The 18,411-nt window shown below is 42.0% G+C and overlaps 1 long non-coding RNA gene across 1 annotated transcript in view; it reads left to right on the plus strand.

The window, feature by feature from the left end:
* The window catches only part of LOC122458164, a 33,742-nt gene extending 21,898 nt beyond the window's left edge, over positions 1-11,844 (plus strand). Inside the window, exons 3-4 of the long non-coding RNA XR_006278061.1 lie at positions 6,610-6,647; positions 11,557-11,844. This is a non-coding gene — a long non-coding RNA (uncharacterized LOC122458164). The remainder of the gene's footprint in view (positions 1-6,609; positions 6,648-11,556) is intronic.
* Positions 11,845-18,411: the final 6,567 nt, after the last annotated feature.

Here is an 18,411-nt window from a genome sequence, read left to right on the forward strand (position 1 = left end):
GTCCGGGCGGGGGGGTGGGGGAGTGAGCAGGAATGCCAGCTGCTTTGTGAATCCAGGTCAGTTTCCCCTTGTGAGTGCAGGGAGGGGATGCAGGGGTTAGGAGTGAAGGGGGTGCAGGGATTAGGGGCACAGGAGGGGGAGCAGGACTTTGTAGCAAAGGGAGGGAGGGGAGCCCATAGGGGCCGGGGGCACCAAAGTGCAAGTTCGTCCAGGGTGCCATTTTCCCTAAGACCAGCCCTGCCTGGGCCCCTTTCCCAGTACAGCCTTCTGGAACCTCTCTGCCAGCAAGGAATTAGCCACTCATCATCATCCCCTGCTTAAAACTAACCCTTTCCTTGTTTTTCTCTTCCTTAATTATTACTGTGCACCATCTGGATCATCGTAGTTAATTTCCAGATGCCAACAGTTTCCCTGAAGTTGCCGTTGAGAAAGGAGTTGGCCCTGATCCTACTGTTTTATATGAGTATAAATCTGAAATAACATTTTAAAGGCTGGTGAAAGAAAAGACATACGCCCAATATTTCAGTATCCTCTGCATCAGCACCCTCTGTTCTTTGAACACTTGTGATGGTGCACTGTGTGTGTTAAGATGCCAGGTACTGTGCTTAGATTGGTGTGTAACATATCCCAAGCTCTGCACAGACCTTTACCTTTTCTTGCATTGATCATAGCAAATTTCCTAGAATAATCTGATCAAATGGGAATGCTGAGTCCAACCACTGGGTTGGGATTTATTTTTCCCCTTTTGTTCATTTCAAATTCCCTGTGGAATTATGTGTGAACTTCACTTTACTTTAGTGCTGACACCGGAGTTTGCTGAAGTGATACAAGCAATTTGTTTCTTTAATCTAGATGCCTTTTCAAAGCTGCCACTAAATTACAGGGAATTGATTTGCAGGGATTTAAATATTTTCCATATTTTTATTATTTTTATTATATACTCTTGGGGGAATTCTGCACCAAAAACATTTAAAAAATCTGCACACAATATTTTAAAATTCTGCAAAATTCTACGAATTTTATCTGTCAAAATAATACAATATAATCATGCCAGTTTAAATTATTTTGTAAAAAGAAAAGGAGTACTTGTGGCACCTTAGAGACTAACACATTTATTAGAGCACTCTAATAAATGTGTTAGTCTCTAAGGTGCCATATGTACTCCTTTTCTTTTTATGGATACAGACTAACACGGCTGCTACTCTGAAACTTAAATTATTTTGGTAATTTATTTCAAAAAGACCCAGGAATAGAGAGTTAAAGAAACCCTTATGAAGGCCCAGTTCCTGCTTCTCTGCCTTCTCTCCTCTCCCTTCCCTCCTTCCTCCTCCTCCTCCCCCTCCCCAGCCCAGCCAGGGGGCCAGGCACTTACACTCCCTGCCCCCCCCAGCCCACACACACACCCTTTCCCCCAGAGCCCAGCCATGGGTTCTCCCCAGCCCAGACACTCTCACCCCATAGTGCCCAGCTGTGCCTTCCCCCAGCCCAGACACTTACAGACCCTGCTCTCCTACAGCCCAGGGTTCCAGAGGGAGAAACACCCTGATGCTGGGTCCCGGACTTGCATAGAGTTTCCTGCTTGCTGCTGCCTCCTTACTTCAGGGCTTGTGGGGAACTGCAGCTACTGGGAACCCTCAGTTCCCTCCCATTCCCCGAGGCCTTGTCTTCTATTTGCAAACTGGGCTCTGCCGGGTACAATGGCCCATGGTGGTGGCCAATATCTCTGCAGTTCATTTCTATGGGGGCGGGGGGAGGGGAGGAAATTCTGCATGTCCAACATTAATTTCTACAAAATTCTGCATTGCACAGTGGTGCAGAATTCCCCCACGAGTAAATTATGATAGTAGTGCCTAGAGATCACAGGCCTGGGTCAGGGCCCCATTGTGCTAGGCCTGAACAAACATGTGGTAGAGAGTTCCTCCTCTAAAGAGTTTACAAGATATTGCTGCTGTGCAGAATTGATTGTACAAGCATTAAAGCATCCCGTACTCCTAAAAAATTTACATTGCATTTTACACGTCATTATTTTATATGCTAGTTCTCATCAATTGTTGAGGTAAATGGTTATTTAACAGAACATGTTTCTCTTGTTTCCATTTTGACTCTGATACTGGAGATGCTATAGTGTAGGTCTATTTTCATAACAGAGAATAAGGATTGTGGGAATTGCTAAGCAGTGCTGTACACAGGTTTTACCATGTGTGGTAACCGCTGAAAAGTGCAGTTCTTCAGTAAGAATCTTTTCTGCAGGAAAATGCAGGAGGTTATGTCATAACCTCTATTTTTTTGGCAATCAGCGTAATCTCGCAAATCCCTCTGTAGGGCTTTCACTTTGTAATCTCTGTTGCAGTAACTATCCTGAGGTCATGTGCTTCCTTCTGGTATGCAGCAGACAGGAGAAGCATGTTTAAAGGTAATCTAAAAGGCAGCAGTAAAACTCCAGTAAGGATGTGAATGCCACAAGCATTCAATCCCAAAAGGCAGCCTGGTATAATAATAATTATAGCCACACAGTAACAACACACTGCTTAACTATGGTGTGGTGTGGACTACAGGAAGGAGCATCATTTGGGATAGTAATATTGCCCTCCTAGGGGGTGTGGTGAGGTTAGGTGTAATTTGTTAATGTTTGTAAAGTGCTTTGTATTCCTTGAAGGAAAGGGGTTGCATAAATGCAAACTGACTGAAAAATAGAGGACAAGACGCTCCTCAAGTTAGGGTTAACTCTGAGTAGCCATAACTTGCAGTGTGATATAAAAGGAGCACTGGGGGTGATATATGTGTTTGAAATTAGTGTCTAGCATAGAGCTGGAGGCAGGCAGGGAGAGATGGGACGAGGTGCACAGTGTGCCATGACTCAGGGGTTTGTTTCTGGTAGATGGGAACAGAGATCCTGGCTTTAATCCCAGTGAAGGTACAAGATGATGGTACACTTGCTGTCAGAACTGCCATGTGAGGTTCTAAGGCCTGTGCTATGTGGCAGGCAGACTGGTCCCTTCCAGCTATAAAATCTATGAACTCCAATTCTTTCCATACCCACGAGATTGGTGCTGTTGTGTGCTAGTCTCTTGGGTGGTGTGCTGGTCTGGACCATTGTTATATGGGATTTCCACAAGCTTTTACACATTCTTTCAGCTCCTGTGACTGCTGCTTTGTCTGCTTGGATAGTGATTGTTCTGAGGCCTGCTATGGGACACTGGTTTTTGTGTGAGTATTCATACGTGTTGGCATATCTAGCATGCAGTTATAGGTCATTTATGCTGGAGGGCGTGTTCATGGCATCCAACAGAGAAGTTAGATAAAAACATAGAATACTCTTTCTGGAAGGTTACAATGTAACACTATTTTAGGGCTCCTCTTTGTGGTGCATTAGTGCATGGCAGCATGGTGCAATTTCTAATGTGTGGCATGCTGGTATGCACTAAAAGTCCTTGTGGACCCTGCTGGCATGAACTAAAAGTTTTCTCTAGTGTGTGTTGACACTGTGCAAACAGTAGTACATCAATGTGCACTAGTGAGCTTTTAGTGAGCACAATAGGGTCCACCTGGATGGTTAGTCTGCCACACATTGGTGCATGCTAGCATTTACTGCTCAGCTGGTGCACACTAACGCACTGGGTGGACAAGCCCTTATTCTTAGAATCCAGAAGATAATACGCAATAACCAAAACCAGAAAGCGATAAACCAGGGAGGCACAAATCACCCCACTTTGTTCTAGTCTGGGTTTTTCCAGATTGACTGCTGCTCCCAGATTGCATGCTTCACGACAGAGCCCCTTAGCTTGCAAGCAGGACCAAGGAAGCCCATCCTCCCACTCTTAAACTGATAGTTTGTAATTCCAGCGCAGTCTTCAATACACCACAGGCATCCTGTGGCTATTGCCAATGGCACGTGGTAGTTTGCCACTTTGGAAAGACTGAAAAACAGATCTGCAAACAGTGCACTTGCATCTAGTATCTCTTCTGCAACTGAAGTATTGGTTTAGCTGCAGTAAAATAATGGTTTGTTTAAGAGAAAGAAGATGAAGGTAGTGAGAATGACAAGAGTTTTGCAGGATGTCGGCAGGGAACTGAAGACATTGGCATCCCTTAAGCAATACCTACATTTCCTCGTAATTATCTGTAAGGTCAGCAGTGCTGCCAATGGGCAACATCAATGGGGCTGCATTGGTGTAACTGAGGCCAGAATCTGGCCTATATGTTTGATGGCTAGCAATGGAAAAGTACAGTATGCACTAGGTACAGAGAGCCAAAGCAGGGATGGTTCTTCTGGAAGTGGACTGTGAGGAGCCCTAATTCAGTATAGTATAGGATCATGCCTAGTGAGAATGTGCAACCATACAAAGGCAGGCAAAGATACTTACTGTTTTCATTAAGCATAACGTTGTGTCTTTATTGTCTATACAAAGTATTAGTACTATGAGAAAACCACATGGATTCCAATGGGTTCCAAATAATCCAAAAATGCTTGCTAACTATATACAAACATCCAAACCTACAAAAGCCTAGCTACTTATATATGCTATTGTTCTGTTAGGATCTGCGGGCTTTGGCAATAAAAGACAAATTTAAGAGCAAGTGCTAGACTGAAAATATTTTACTGATTTTTTCACAAATGCGCCTGATTTATCCTATACACACCAGAAAGTGGCTTTTTGTCCATTTGCCCCAGTGCTGAATTACCTTATTAGGAAGAGGCTGACTAGAGGGATCCCAAACTATTTAAAAGTATAGGTTTCAGAGTAGCAGCCGTGTTAGTCTGTATTCGCAAAAAGAAAAGGAGTACTTGTGGCACCTTAGAGACTAACAAATTTATTAGAGCATAAGCTTTCGTGAGCTACAGCTCACTTCATCGGATGCATTTGGTGGAAAAAACAGAGGAGAGATTTATATACACACACACAGAGAACATGAAACAATGGGTTTATCATACACACTGTAAGGAGAGTGATCACTTAAGATAAGCCATCACCAACAGCAGGGGGGGGAAGGAGGAAAACCTTTCATGGTGACAAGCAGGTAGGCTAATTCCAGCAGTTAACAAGAATATCAGAGGAACAGTGGGGGGTGGGGTGGGAGGGAGAAATACCATGGGGAAATAGTTTTACTTTGTGTAATGACTCATCCATTCCCAGTCTCTATTCAAGCCTAAGTTAATTGTATCCAGTTTGCAAATTAATTCCAATTCAGCAGTCTCTCGTTGGAGTCTGTTTTTGAAGCTTTTTTGTTGAAGTATAGCCACTCTTAGGTCTGTGATCGAGTGACCAGAGAGATTGAAGTGTTCTCCAACTGGTTTTTGAATGTTATAATTCTTGACGTCTGATTTGTGTCCATTCATTCGTTTACGTAGAGACTGTCCAGTTTGGCCAATGTACATGACAGAGGGGCATTGCTGGCACATGATGGCATATATCACATTGGTAGATGCGCAGGTGAACGAGCCTCTGATAGTGTGGCTGATGTGATTAGGCCCTATGATGGTATCCCCTGAATAGATATGTGGACAGAGTTGGCAACGGGCTTTGTTGCAAGGATAGGTTCCTGGGTTAATGGTTCTGTTGTGTGGTGTGTGGTTGCTGGTGAGTATTTGCTTCAGATTGGGGGGCTGTTTGTAAGCAAGGACTGGTCTGTCTCCCAAGATCTGAGAGAGCGATGGCTCGTCCTTCAGGATAGGTTGTAGATCCTTGATGATGCGTTGGAGGGGTTTTAGTTGGGGGCTGAAGGTGATGGCTAGTGGCGTTCTGTTGTTTTCTTTGTTGGGCCTGTCCTGTAGTAGGTGACTGTACATAGGCAAAATATGTAGAACTATCGCTAACAGTTTTGCTATTAAACTGTTTCTGGTTTGGTTTTGTCGTTTCTAGTAGCATGAGTTGCATGGGAAGGGGAGGAAGCAGTTGTTAGTAGGTTAACTGAGGGCATTGTTAAAGTTTAAAAAAAATATTTGCAGAGACCATTAATTTGTAAAATTGCTCTGCATTGTGCCCACAGACTCTTTTGGGCCACAGTCTCAATTGCACCAGCTTTGCATTCATCTCTGCTGCAAGAGAAGTTTAAGTCCACTTAGTCACTTAGGTTTTTCTAAGGGGGCTACGTTGGAAGAATATGATCCAGGAGTATACCATGGAGAACTTCCTAATAAGCACTGGGGCAAATGGACAAAAAGCCACTTTCTGGAGTATATGGGATAAATCAGGCGCATTTGTGAAAATAGCAGTAAAATATTTTCAGTCTAGCACTTGCTTTTAAATTTGTACTTTTTAAAAGGACCAAGTTTGCATTCTCACTTAAGTTTCTCCTTTCTTATAAATGGCACAAGTTCCAGCAATCTGAAAAACTGTCTCCACTGAATGAAAAGTTTCAAAATGAACCGTGGTGATGCAATGCTATTTCTTTTATTAGAAATGTGCCACTACGAAGGAACTGATTGCAGTGGGAAATGCACAAGAACCATAACTCTGCATCCGATGAAGTGAGCTGTAGCTCACGAAAGCTTATGCTCAAATAAATTTGTTAGTCTCTAAGGTGCCACAAGTCCTCCTTTTCTTTTTTGCGAATACAGACTAACACGGCTGCTACTCTGATAACTCAGAATGTTCATCAACTTTGCAGATTCCTGGAGCCTGTTCATGAACTTGACGTCAGGAAAGGTCAGTGTATGACATTAAAGTAAACAGTTTTAGTAACGCTGCTGTGAAATTCAGCAAATAATGTGACATGTTTTGGAGCTAAAGATGGAAGTAATTATGAAAGGGGAACGTCACCCAGTCAAGATGACTAAAGTCCAATCTTGTGAGCTCAGGTTATTAACCTTCCAGTTTATTAACCAGGTCACTATTGAATTAAATCCAAGCTTACTGCCTACACAACCACATTGTGATCTGTATGGTAAATCTTGTATAAAACACCAAAGTATACATTACATGTAATGTTGTAAACCATAGATGTGAATGAATTTGTTTGAAGTGTAAATTAATATAAATGGATCTGTTGATATTCATTATGTAGTCACGTGACTTTGCTGGACTTCTGTGTTTCAATTGTGTGATTGTGGTTTTTGGAGCATTCAGTGAGTCAAAATTTAATCAAATTGACCCTCAGGCATAAGAGAATATGGCCCTCTGTGTATGGGATAGGGCAGTGTTCCGAAAGCACAAAATTATGGCAACATTCCCAACCAGGGATTTAATATACACCCTCAGATGCTGTGATTGCAAGCCAAGAAAAACTTACTGGCAGACGGATGAAGGATTACAAGTTAACTCATCCATATGGCAGTTCCTCCATTCAGTTGAGAAACTGACCATGTGCTCTTTTTTTTTTTTTTTTGGAATTCCAAACATTCAAGAAATGTGTTATCCCTGCAAGTATTGCAGTATATCCTTTTAAAATTAGCTGACAGTTGATAAAATTAGGTTAGACTCTTTCTTTGGAGGTTAGTTTGTGGCAAATTTCAATTATTTCTTGATACAAGCACTTGTTTGCTTGCCTTATTATATCTGTGTATATATATTTCTAGTGTTTCCTGCTGTACAGTGTACTTTTGTGCAGTGGACTCGAGTCAGTCCCACTGTTTGAGAGGAAAAGGCTAGATTTTGTTTTCAGATGGTATCCTTCCTAATACATTTACCTCTGATTTGTCATGCAGTGCAAGGTTATCTCCCTTTTTGTGAGTTGGAACTTTGCTCCTTGTTTCAGAAGGAACAGGTTCAGGTCAGAATATGTTCATAGGAGCATATATAGGTGCTAGCCATTTGTCATACACCTATAGGCAGTAGAACAGTTAGTAATTTTTTTAAAGGGGCAAAGGCAGTGGTTCTAAAACTTTTCACACAGCAAGGCTCTGACTGCAACCCCCCCTTATAAATTAAAAACACATGTTAAAATATTTAACACTATTATAAATCCTTGAGGTGAAGCGGGTTTGGGGGTGGAGGCTGACAGTTCGCAACCCGTTACCTAATAACCTCGTGACCCCCTGTGGGGTCATGACCCCAAGTTTGAGAACCCCTGGACAATGATGTCAAGTTGCTGTCATTATTAAAAGAAGCACTTCTCTCTCCTCAGAGAATGCACTGTTTTTCAAGCTAAGTACAATTTATATGTTAATCTTCCTGTGACCACATCCAAAATGAGAAGTTGTTTAACAATGGCAGATGACATCATAATCATAATCAGCAAAATAGAGTGGATATGGGATCATCTTGAAGTGACAAATATATCATAAATCCCCCAAAAAGCTTTACTGAGCCACATAATGACATAGTTCCATGTAGGCAAGCTCTACAAAAGAGAAAATCCAAAATCCCGTCTTTTCATTTCAGCTGTGAAACACTTATCTTCAGATATCAACAATAACAGTTGAAAACAATACAAAATACTAAAATAACAAAGATAATCACAGAACTGTGAAAAATTATACACAGAACCGTGCAAAAATAAGTCTTTTCCAAACTAAGACCCTGATCTTGGGAAGACTCAGATGTGCTTATTTTTACACTCTGTGAGTAGTCCCACTGACTTTAATGTGTAAAGTTAAAGCATGGAAGTAAATCTGCAGGATTTGGGACTAAAATGTTACCTATTGTACAGTAGTATAAAATATTACACCTTGTGTTCCTTCACATGAGATCTTATCATAACCTTAACCTTTATTATCCTTTTTCTATAGCATTAGTCTCCATAAAACTTAATTTTTGCTGCTTTCAGTGCAAAATCTACCATTATTAATTTATTTTTTTTCCTGAACATTTAATCCAGTGTCCTGTCTTCTGATTGGCTTTATGTCAGAACATCAACCACTCCTATTTGAATAGGGCCTGTTGTAACAACTGAGCCTACAATTTTACTCAGTTTTCACAGTTGAGCTCACAAAGTGTCACAGTAACCTATAACAGCAAAAGTTGATAGGAAAAGTTGCAAAAGAGGGAGACAGAGAGACTGAATTAATCCAAACAAAGAAGCCTAGTGATGTAACTCAAGGACTGTGTTAACATCATGCTTGGTAAACAAGACTGTGTGAGACCAAAAAAATCAATGGACCAAAATTGCTGTGTCAGAAATTAAATTTAATTGGTGGACAAAGGGAGGATGGGCTATTCCACCCACCACTCCCTTTTGAGGTCCTTAAAGAAAAAGACTTTGGGGAGAAAAATTAGCCACTGGAGTGAGCTTCACCATCATGGCTGCCACCCCCACTGTCTCCTGATCCTGAGAGATGTCCTGACCAGACTGGGTTAGAAAGAGGGAACCAAATGACATCACCACCTCTACCAGCTCCATCTAAATCCCAAATACCACCTGTGATGTGAGACCTTGTCAGACACACATTTCTCCCCATCCCTTTTTGTGTGTTCTTCTCATTCCCAACCTTACGTCTTCTCTTTCCTATCCCTCTCCTTTTTCTTTCTGTCGAGTAAGAGTCTGGCTTAGCTGGCCAAGACTGTATATTCTGTAACACTGCTGTAAGCCTGTAACAAGAAAGAGGCAAATTAAAGCAATGCCCTAAACAGCCCGACAGTGTTATAAGTTTGCCAGGGCTCAAAGCGACTGATAAGACTTGTGTTGTGCTTGTGTTTTTTTCCAGGCAGTGCAGTTTCAAGAGGCAACACCAGAGACAGAAGAGTCATTTTCTGTCTTTGCTGTTCTTTTTTGTGTGTGTTTATCTTGTTTTCTTGTCTTAGGAAATGGGATCAGTCTTTAACAACACTGGGAATAGCAGCAGCTCCAGCCCATCTCAGCTAACTTCTTTTTTCCCAAAAAAAGACAGGTGTCATTGGTGCCATCTAAAAGACAAACAAGGGGTTTTCCTTCAAAAACTCCCTCCAGCTAAAAGGAAATGAAACATAGGATGTTGTTAAAATGAAAGTCATACTTAAAACATTTCAAATGTAAAGTATTAACTGTTTTTCCTTCTTTTCTGTATCTTTATTAAAAGGTTAAAAGGACTTTTAATGGTGTATTTGCCATGGTACTAAGCAGGCTGACATATCTGCATACCAAAACCTGAACCTTGTTTAAATTTGTGAATGTTGGACAGTGATAGGGTCTTGTTAACATCTTTGACTTTTGGGGCCTCTTTATTCCAACTAAATGAATACAACTGGCCCAAAACAGGACCCCTCAAATCTAGAAAGATGAAAAGTGTCCCTCAAAAGGATTTAACTTGCACCCTGCATCTTCTGGCTGAAGTTAATAATTTATATCCCTTTCCAATATGCTAGGTACTTCAGTGAAAATAACTAAAATAAATTCCTGCTCAGAAGAGATTAAGTCTTAGATTAGTCTAAAATATGGACTTGACAAACAGGTGAGATTAGAAAATAAACTAGGCAGGCGGTGTATTCATTGCCTTTTGCTTAAGACATTAACCTGTTCACTTTGACCATTTCAAGATCCCGTGATTCTTTAAAAAAGAATAGAGGTTTATCCCAGTATCTTTGAGCAAAATGTTTCCACTCTATATCTGCCATTTAGTTTTCACCTTTCTTCCCCAAGAAATTGTATCTATATTGTATAATCTAGTTTGTAAAGTGCTTTGAAATTAAAGGAACTATACAAATACAAAATAGCTAACCATATTGCAAGTATGGGACAAACTATTGATTTACAGTTTTGTCTGGGCTCATTCTCAGTGGGCTAGCGCTCATTCAAGCCCCAAGCTATGTTAGATACCAGGAAAGCTATGCTCTTCTCTGGAATGTGATAGTATTATAATGTAGACTGCTATCTGCAACCTGTTTTCAAAGACGGGTACTGGCATGTCAGTTGTATGCTGTTCCCATTGCTCCTGCTGTGTGTGAAATCAGCATAACTACAGCCCCCATGTAAGTGATAATATACCATCAAGGACACCAATTATTTTCATAAGCAATCCCCAACATAGCCATGGCATGGATCTAGTACAAATTGATTGCAACATCTAGATCCTGATCACAGTAAGGTGTGCCAGCAATAGCCCATGTGACTGTATCTAGATTGCACAAACTTGTTTGCCACAACAGGAACACATCCATTAGATTGGAGGAGGGACTGTCCTTTTCCATTTAGAAAGTCCCTAACGCATAGTGGGTGCTACTGCAAATAAATAAGACATCAAAAACTCAGCTGTAGTTATTGGGCAGTCATGGATCTGGTACTAGCTTTACATCACAGAAAGGCCTGGAGCTATAACTGAGATCTTTGTTATAACAGCAACCTGCATCCTGTATAAATTATTTATCTAGCATCAAAAGCAAGCAAAGCATATGGCCTGCATTTCCTCATCTGCTCTAAGCAACAGAGTTACAGGTGTAGAGTAATAGGGTGATCTTAGCAACAGCAGTTGCAAAGAAGTATTAACTAAGGTTACATTTCCACAAACCCCCTCTGATATTGACAATCAATATACGACACATAAATTAGGAACACGTAGCACCTGTTTCTCAATAGCTTGCTAGGGAACTATATCCGATATGACCACAGCTCTGTAGCATGATGGTGTGATTATGTCTGTGTAATCCATATGATAGTCTGCAAATCTCCATACATGCCCTGTGCATCTAAAACTTCTTCTTCCAGCAAATTGTGTGGAATCTTGTGGTGGGATTATGCTGCACAGGATGGATGATACACTCTCAACATTCCAGGAGTAGAGCTGGATGAAATTTTTTGCGCAAAACTTTTTTGATGAAAAAAGCAGGTTCAGCAACACCTAAATGTTTTGCAAATTCGAGTCAATTTTTGCCAGTTTTTTTCTGTTGTGGAGGAAAGAAATGCCAAAAAAAGTCAAAATGTTTTGTTTTGACATTTTCTAGACTAAACATTTTGACTTTCTTGGTTTGAAATTACTTTAGTTTCAAAGTTTCTTTTTATTGGGATTTTAAAAATAAAATTACACATTAAAAAGGGCAGAATTGAAATGAGAGGTTTTGATTTTGTTGAAAGAAAAGGTTTTGTTTGACCTGAAACTAATATCTTTTTCAACTTTTTCACTGAAAATTTCAAAAAATTTCATTTTTGGTTCAACAGGAAGCCAAATTTTTTTAAAAAGGCATTGCCAGTGAACCAAAAATCCATCATTTGCCCTTTCCTACACAAGTTCTTCTCAGTAGACAGGAGATATTCATGTATCAGAATACTAATTTTCTCACACAGGGGAGCAGGGGAATTTCAAAAAACAGAAGACAGCTCAAGAACATTTAATCTTTTTTTTGGCCAATCTCATTGATTTTTTTTTAAATTATTGGAGTTGGCAATACTGCATATGTGTGTTATCTTGCCTGGCATCTATCCCACATTCTCATGTGCAATTACTCATGGATACCATGCAAACTGGCAATAGGTCTTACGTGAAGTAAAAGGCATGGGGCACCATCTCATGCTCTCCTCTCTGGAGAATGGGTCCCTCCACCTCTACCTGAACCCCACTCCCAAGGCTGGCTGCCCAGGCAGTGGCTCTTCCCTCAACTCTTCCAGCCTTTTGGCAAGGCTCCATTGTCAGAAAAAACTCCATTTATTTTTCAGAATAGGCATGGTGTCGCTCAGGTAAGGCAACTGAAATCAGAGACTCTGTGTGTGGTGAAGGTTTACAACCTACAATTCAGGTAGCAACAACCTTGTCTCTTGGCAATGAGGCCAGGGCTGTATCAAAAATGTTTTTGTTACGGGGAGGGGGGAACAGTGACTATTGTCTTAGCCATTCATGGGGGGTGATTGGGAGAGAGTCAGTGGGGACAAAAGCAGGCAGTCGAGGCAGCTTTATTCTGATGTTTGTCTGAATTCAACATGGTGATGAAGCAATTAACTTGCTGGACTTCTCTCTGACAGCAATAGAGCATCCCTCTGCCATCTACTGCAGTTGGCTCACTTCCTTCATTTGGCAGAAGTACTGTCTCCTGGAGTGCCAGAAGACTATACCCCTTGTGTAATGCCCTGGCATGACAGAGAAGCTCCTGCCATGCCAGCTGATCAGCTTGCATGCCCCAGCAGCTTTGTGTGATGCCTGCACTTGACAGGAATAAGTGCAAAGACTTCTGGATAAATACATTTTCTGGAAGGCAAGCCAAGAGGCAGAACCTCAATGCATTTTGCCACATGAAGAGCAGGGGAAACCGTTTTGGCAGGCAGTAAGGAATGTAATGGTTGTGCCAGCCTTTTGGTGCCAGAGTTGGACAAGCAGACAATCAATCTTGTGTAGTGGATTTGCAGGACTTTGTGTTTCAGCTAATTCATGCTTTGCTCCACCAAGTCAGGCAGTGTTCTGCAGAGACACACGAGGGAAGGGGAAAAAGGCAGGAGAGAGGTCTTTTAGCACAGGGGAAAGTGAACTTTGCTGGGAGCCAGGAAACTATGAGTTATGGTCCCAACTTTGACTCCTACATACCACACAGACTATGCTGACAGCTTGTGCCACACACTCTCAAAGAAACTGCGGAACCACCTGATCAACATCCTCTACAGCAAACAGGGAAAGATTAAGAATGAGCTCTCAAAACTGGATACTCTCATAAAGAACCAACCTTCCACACAAACTTCCTTGTGGCTGGACTTTACAAAAACTAGACAAGCCATTTACAGCACACACTTTGCTTCTCTACAAAAGAAAAAGGACACTAAGCTATCTAAACTACTACATGCCACAAGGGGCCACAACAGTGGTTCCCGTAACCCACTCAGCAATATTGTTAATCTATCCAACTATTCTCGTAGCCCAGCAGAAGAATCTGTCCTATCTCGGGGCCTCTCCTTTTGCCCCTCCACCCCCACGAACATGATACCGTTCTGTGGTGACCTAGAATCCTATTTTCGATGTCTCCGACTCAAGGAATATTTCCAACACACCTCTGACCAACATATTAACCCACAGAGACCTTCCTACCAACACTACAAAAAGAAGGATTCTGGGTGGACTCCTCCTGAAGGTCGAAACAGCAGCCTGGACTTCTACATAGAGTGCTTCCGCCGACATGCACGAGCTGAAATTGTGGAAAAGCAGCATCACGTGCCCCATAACCTCAGCCATGCAGAACACAATGCCATCCACAGCCTCAGAAACAACTCTGACATCATAATCGAAAAGGCTGACAAAGGAGGAACTGTCGTCATCATGAACAGGTCAGAGTATGAACAAGAGGCTACTAGGCAGCTCTCTAACACCACTTTCTACAAGCCATTACTCTCTGATCCCACTGAGAGTTACCAAAAGAAACTACAGCATTTGCTCAAGAAACTCCCTGAAAAAGCACAAGAACAAATCCGCACAGACACACCCCTAGAACCCTGACCTGGGGTATTCTATCTGCTACCCAAGATCCATAAACCTGGAAATCCTGGACGCCCCATAATCTCAGGCATTGGCACCCTGACAGCAGGATTGTCTGGCTATGTAGACTCCCTCCTCAGGCCCTACGTTACCAGCACTCCCAGCTATCTTCGAGACACCACTGACTTCCTGAGGAAACTACAGTCCATTGGTGATCTTCCTAAAAACACCATCCTAACCACTATGGATGTAGAAGCCCTCTACAACAACATTCCACACAAAGATGGGCTACAAGCCGTCAGGAACAGTATCCCTGATAATGTCACGGCTAACCTGGTGGCTGAACTTTGTGACTTTGTCCTCACCCATAACTATTTCACATTTGGGGACAATGTATACCTTCAAATCAGCGGCACTGCGATGGGTATCCGCATGGCCCCACAGTATGCCAACATTTTTATGGCTGACTTAGAACAACACTTCCTCAGCTCTCATCTCCTAATGCCCCTACTCGCGCTACATTGATGACATCTTCATCATCTGGACCCATGGAAAAGAAGCCCTTGAGGAATTCCACCGTGATTTCAACAATTTCCATCCCACCATCAACCTCAGCCTGGACCAGTCCACACAAGAGATCCACTTCCTGGACACTACAGTACTAATAAGCGATGGTCACATAAACACCACCCTATATCGGAAACCTACTGACCGCTATTCCTACCTACATGCCTCTAGCTTTCATCCAGATCATACCACACAATCCATTGTCTACAGCCAAGCTCTACGATATAACCGCATTTGCTCCAACCCCTCAGTCAGAGACAAACACCTACAAGATCTCTGTCATGCATTCCTACAACTACAATACCCACCTGCTGAAGTGAAGAAACAGATTGACAGAGCCAGAAGAGTACCCAGAAGTCACCTACTACAGGACAGGCCCAACAAAGAAAATAACAGAATGCCACTAGCCATCACCTTCAGCCCCCAACTAAAACCTCTCCAACACATCATCAAGGATCTACAACCTATCCTGAAGGATGACCCATCACTCTCACAGATCTTGGGAGACAGGCCAGTCCTTGCTTACAGACAGCCCCCCAATCTGAAGCAAATACTCACCAGCAACCACACACCACACAACAGAACCACTAACCCAGGAACCTATCCTTGCAACAAAGCTCGCTGCCAACTCTGTCCACATATCAATTCAGGGGACACCATCATAGGGTCTAATCACATCAGCCACACTATCAGAGGCTCGTTCACCTGCGCATCTACCAATGTGATATATGCCATCATGTGCCAGCAATGCCCCTCTGCCATGTACATTGGTCAAACTGGACAGTCTCTACGTAAAAGAATGAATGGAAACAAATCAGACGTCAAGAATTATAACATTCAAAAACCAGTTGGAGAACACTTCAATCTCTCTGGTCACTCGATTACAGACCTAAGAGTGGCTATCCTTCAACAAAAAAGCTTCAAAAACAGACTCCAACGAGAGACTGCTGAATTGGAATTAATTTGCAAACTGGATACAATTAACTTAGGCTTGAATAGAGACTTGGAATGGATGAGTCATTACACAAAGTAAAACTATTTCCCCATGTCATTTCTCCCCCCCACTCCACCCCCCACTGTTCCTCAGATATTCTTGTTAACTGCCGGAAATAGCCTACCTTGCTTGTCACCATGAAAGGTTTTCCTCCTTTCCCCCCCCCTGCTGCTGGTGATGCTTATCTTAAGTGATCACTCTCCTTACAGTGTGTATGATAAACCCATTGTTTCATGTTCTCTGTGTGTGTATATCAATCTCCCCTCTGTTTTTTCCACCAAATGCATCCGATGAAGTGAGCTGTAGCTCACGAAAGCTTATGCTCTAATAAATTTGTTAGTCTCTAAGGTGCCACAAGTACTCCTTTTCTTTTTGCGAATACAGACTAACACGGCTGCTACTCTGAAACCAGTTTGTTTCTGTGTACTCCATAGCCCTCATTATTGAGCAGGGCCTCAGACTGTTCAGATGGAAGGCAGTCAAATAGCCTTCATTCCCATTTTATTAAAAAGTAAAGCGAGACCTTGCAGGCTGTCTCATGAGGCAGAGCTGGGAATAGAATTTTTCTTATCCTCAACTTCTTTCAGACTGCATGGTGCCAAATCTATGTCTGGCCACTGTTCTAACCACGAAACCACCCTCCATTCCCAGAGTCCGAAATAACACTCAGGAGACTTGATCTCCAACAGTCTGCTGCTGTCTAGCAAATTGTTACGTATCATACTGGCAAAATATGTTGCAAGCTCCTTTCATGGTTGGTTGGTTCTCCCAAGGAAATAACACTACTCCTTTAGCTCAAATATTGGCTGTCTGTATAGAGATCTTGAGGTCCCAGGTTTGATCCATTGGAGAGTTTCTTACAGTTGCATGATGGAATTGGTTTCCAGTTTTCCTTTTTAAATGGTTAACTTAATTAATGCACCAAGTAATGTACTTAAAGCAGGGATTATTGTTAAAAGCCATTATAATCTATCATTGATGGTATTACATGCAACAAAATATAGGTATTCCATGTTCTGGTCACTTGTCAGACATTTTGATTGCTTCAGCCATATACTGACAGGTTTAAAAGTTGAGCTGGATGGTGTCGGATATGCACAGAGTTCCTGGAACAGCAAGGTGCTAAGTGACCACATAGGTCACAAACACCTACGGTCACCAATGGTTTGATGCACTGCCCTTTAGGTGGGCTTTCCTGCTGTATGTTTGGTAGCACACCCATTGTGTGCTTTGACATGTGGCAGCTTCCATAGGGTAAACATGCCATGCTATGTCCTACATGGAACACCCTTCCTGGGCTGGGATGCAGGACTACTGTGCTTTCCAGATTCATGTTCCTCCTAAAGACTCACCACTAATATGACAATTATATGAAATGGACGAGCAGATTATGGAGAGATTGGAGGGTAGCTGAAGATTTATTATTAATTATTATTATTATTTATTATTATTTTATTGTATTATTATATTTATTATTATAGACCATCATCATAAGGATATGGCCAATCACTTGTATATTGCTCCCCTTCATCTAACCTTACTCAGCCTTTTTGGAGCGTAGGTTCTTTGAGGCAGTGGCTATGTTTCCTTCTGTGTTTTGTACAGTGCTAAGCACATTGTGGACACAATTGAAAATAAATAATAGATGATTAATAATGGCAAGTGGCATCCTGACAGTTATTCAAGTGGGTCTCACAGACCTTTGACATCATGCCCTCTTCCATTTAGCGGTGGATCCTCATCTGATACCTGATACTATGTGCCTGCCAAGTTACTCTAGCCTAGAATAGGAGAATGGCCTGAGAAGGGAGTTTGAAGCTAAATGTCTCATTAGCATCATGATGATCATGCAGCAGTTAGTATCCTCTCAGGCATGCCCCTATTACAGCAATGCCATGCCCTTTTAAACTCTCAAGCGTGAGGGAGCAGTCATGTAGACTGCTTGAGATTTACATCCACTTGGTGGAAAGGACCATGCCTAGCTTGTACTTGTACCATCCATAACCTACATGTACATTGTGCTGGAGCGTAACAACCTTGCTCATTCTGCAGTTCATCATCCAGAATTAAGGTTTTTAAGGTTAGAAGATTGTATGTATTCATTGACAATATATTACATTGCATTACCCTGGTTGAAAAAAGAGAACTTTTGAAGCCCATGTTGGTGGTGAATCTTTAGGCTGACCATGCCATGGGCTGGGGTTGTAGAAAAAAAAACAAAAAAGTCTTCAGAGTGATCATATCACAGGTGTTGGTGATGGGTATTTTGCAAATTCAGGTACTTTTATTTGCAAATTCAAGTACTAATAATACAGTGCCAATACCCATTGAAGGAGACAAGTAATGTCCCCTAACCATAGAATAGGTGCATAGGATCACACACACACACACACACACACACACACACACACACACACACACACACACACACACACACACACACGCAAGGGCCAGACAACTGGAGACTACACATTTTGGAGTATGTAGTTTTGGGGTGTAGCTATACCTTCACTAGTGGGGAAATCAGACAGAGTAGCAGAATGAAGAAGTTGTTCTGCGTTTTACTCACAAGTGTTTGGAGTAGGGGGTCTCAAGACTATCTTAGGAATAT

Source organism: Dermochelys coriacea, chromosome 11 (assembly GCF_009764565.3).
Source record: "Dermochelys coriacea isolate rDerCor1 chromosome 11, rDerCor1.pri.v4, whole genome shotgun sequence".
Classification (NCBI taxonomy): Eukaryota; Metazoa; Chordata; order Testudines; family Dermochelyidae; genus Dermochelys; species Dermochelys coriacea.